Consider the following 3,364-nt stretch of genomic DNA (forward strand, 5'->3'; position numbering starts at 1 on the left):
ACCGCTCGCGCCGGTTTGTGCATGCACGGACTGACAGACACTGCAAGACTGAATCAGGTGTTCCGCCTGTCTGTCCATTCCTTGCCACCAGTACTTCTCACGCAACCGTTGTTTGGTCCGTGAAATAGCTGGGTGCGACTCATGGGCTGCTTCCAGTAGACGTCCCGTTAGCACTGCGAGAACGACAAAGTGCTCGCAACGAAGAAGAAGCCCCCCTGCGACAGACAACTCGTCTAGGATGCGATGAAACGGATGTGCACCAGAGGGCAGATCCTTACTTGGAGGCCGAGACGACGAGGTCCACCGGATGACGTCCTGCAGCAGCCGATCCTGCGAAGTTTAAGCAACGAAGTCTTCATGGGTTATGCACGACGAAACAACGCACACTACGTCATCAGACTCTTCCGGCTCCATGTGTTCCGCGCGTGCAGATTGGGGCATTCTTGACAGCGCATCCGCCACAACATTTTCAGTGCCCTTCTGAAATTCGATAGTGTAGTTGTAATCAAGTAGCCTAGCATGCCATCTTGCCATTTTGAAGGGTCTGCGACCCACCCCCTTAGTGGTCATAAGAGTTACCAGGGCCTGGTGATCTGTGCGCAAAGTAAACGAACGGCCCTATAAGTACACACGCCAATGTTTGCAGGTCTACATGCCAAAGCTTCAAGCTCACCAGTCGAATACTTCTTTTCCGCGTCTGTCAGTCTCCTGGAAGCGAAGGCAACAGAGACCAAATCATGGTCACGCCGCTGCGGCAGTACTGCTCCGAGGCCAGTTGCGGAAGCATCAGTTGTAACGATGGTCTGCAAGGCAGGGTCAAACAGCTGCAAGCATCTGCCCGACAAGAAACGACGCACTTTGTCAAAACAAGTTTGGCACTTCGAATCCCACTTGAACTCAGAGTCCTTCCTCAGCAACTCGCGGAGAAGGTTGACCATCTCGGCGTATTGTGGAATGAACTTAGCATAATAGCCAGTCATTCCAAGAAAGGAGCGTAACGTTGCCCTGTCTGTCGGTGCAGGCGCATTCTGGATGGCATCAATGTTGCTCTGCAGTGGCTGCATGCCCTTATCCCTCACGATATGGCCAAGAAATGGAAGTTCGATCACACTGAAAATACACTTGTGATTTAGCTTCAGCCCGTTATCGCTGATGCACTGCAAAGCTTGCCTGAGTTTTGCGTTATGTTGGTCAAGCGAACTGCCAAATACAATAATGTCATCAATGTAGCAGAAGGTGTTTCTGCAAGATAGGAAAATTGTAGTCATCATTTTTTGGAAAGCTGATGGTGCCGAAGCAAGTCCGAAACATACACGCTGAAATCGGTACAGTCCTTGGTCTGTAATAAACGCTGTTAAATCTCTGCTTTCTGCGCTCAATGGAACTTGGTGGCAGGCTGCAGCTAAATCCAATCTCGAAAAGTACATTGCGCGATGCAGCTTATTGAGGAGCTCTTCTGTGTGTGGCAGCGGGGAATTTATCGACAACAATCGCATTGTTAGGCTCGCGTAGGTCAATGCATAAGCGTATTGACCCGTCCTTTTTCCGCACAACGACAAGTGGCGAGACCCATTCAGAATTATAAATTTTTCCGCTGACACCCACACGTTTAAGACGCTTCAGTTTATCGGACACTGGGCGCCTACTGCCAACGGTAATCGTCGCAATTTCGCCATAACCGGGGTTACGCCTTCACGAAGTTCCAAGTGTGCAAATTCGGTGCATAAATCATTTCGAATGCCCTGCGGCACCTGCGAAGGTGTCATGCAGCTAACGAACCTGCCATCGATTGGCAGACGCAGGGCGACGATGGCCTCCAACCACAGGATGTCCGTCCCTCAAGGTACGACATGGAAGAGCACGTCGGCCTGGCGGTCGCGGAACACAACGGGAGCGTCGAAACATCGCTGAACGGCGATGTGATTGCGTGAAAAATCGAAGAGGGTGGCGGAAGACGATCGCAACGAAGTCAAAGGCTTCAGATTCTTGTATGTATTTGAAGACAAAACTGAGACCGCAGAGCCAGAGTCCACTATAAGTGAAATAGTGACAGCGTGTACTTGCACGCCTACGTGTATTCCTATTGTATGCCGTCGGCCAAGGTGAAGAACTGTCATGACTTGAATACCCTCTTCGTCAATGACCTCTCGAATGGCTAGTGATTGCCTGCATGGGCTCTTCTAGGCTTCTGCACTTACTTTCAAAATGACCCAACTTACCATTCTTGTTCCACGTTCTTGTTCTGGCTCTGCACATTGAAGAACTTGCCATGTGCCTCGGGGAGCCGCAGCGCCAACAAATTCTTGAGGTGGTTGGTGGCTGGTCTAACACCGCTCTAGAGACTGCAGAGCGCTCCCGTCGCATGGATGATGATGCAAGGCGGTCCACTACGTGAATATCCCTACATGGGGTAAGTTGCAGGGAATATTGTTCCGTTGCTTCCATGATTCTGGCAATGTCGAGCGCACGTTGCGAAGTCAGAGCGGATCCTTCTAGCAGTAGTCGCTCCCGTAGCTGGCGGTGGCCAGTCTTTTCCACGAGCTGTTCCCGGATGAATTCTTCCAACTGCGTACCGAAGTCCCATGTAACAGAAAGCTCATGAAAACCTGTGACGAACGAATCCACCGATTACCCCGGCAGTTCAGCACGCTGGCGGAACCGCCGCCGCTCAACAACGACATTAGTTGTTCCGACAAAGTAATCTTCGAGCTTTGCCGAAGCGATGTTGAATTCATCCTGTTCGCGCGTCGTCTTCTGGGCCATGCCCGTGTCTTGCTCTTTTCCTGTCGAAGGCAATGACTGTTCTTCCAGTAATGCGTAGAAAATTCGCTGACCTTCTACGCCCAAAATGTGCAGCAAAAGCGCTTTGCGGCGAGCAGCAGGGTGGGCGTTGTTCCCGAGGCCAGCAGATAATTTTCAAACAGCTTGCGCCATTGCATCCACGGAATGGCTGGCTTTCCTGGCGCTGGCAGGAATTCTGGTGGCTGCAGGAGGCTCATCTTGCAACTTAATCGAGTCCACTCCTCTTTACCCTCGTCGTCATCTGTTGTATCTCCGACTGGCCACGCGGAGCGGCAGACAGCGCAAGCAAGCACGACGACAATAGCCGAACGAAGATGCCTTTAATCGATTAGTGGCGGGAATATATACAAATTAGGGGCCACCCTTGGCGCCCTCCAGTACAACGTAATAACACTATAACAATACTTATATGGTTTATGAAGCAATTTCTATGTATTGCGAAAGCAATTAGTCCTACACTCGAGGCGCGTTCGCGTCGTAGGAGCCGTCGCGCTGTCCCGGTATTAGCATTCAACAAGAAAGCATAAAGGCCAATTCACACTTGCGACTAGATGACGTCCCG

General features: G+C 51.1%; 1 pseudogene; it reads right to left on the minus strand.

Annotated features, from left to right (window-relative positions):
* Positions 1–274: 274 nt before the first annotated feature.
* Positions 275–2,999, minus strand: LOC125943547 (uncharacterized; annotated as a pseudogene).
* Between the last annotated feature and the right edge of the window lie 365 nt (positions 3,000–3,364).

The sequence above is a fragment of the Dermacentor silvarum genome, chromosome 2 (assembly GCF_013339745.2).
Source record: "Dermacentor silvarum isolate Dsil-2018 chromosome 2, BIME_Dsil_1.4, whole genome shotgun sequence".
Classification (NCBI taxonomy): Eukaryota; Metazoa; Arthropoda; class Arachnida; order Ixodida; family Ixodidae; genus Dermacentor; species Dermacentor silvarum.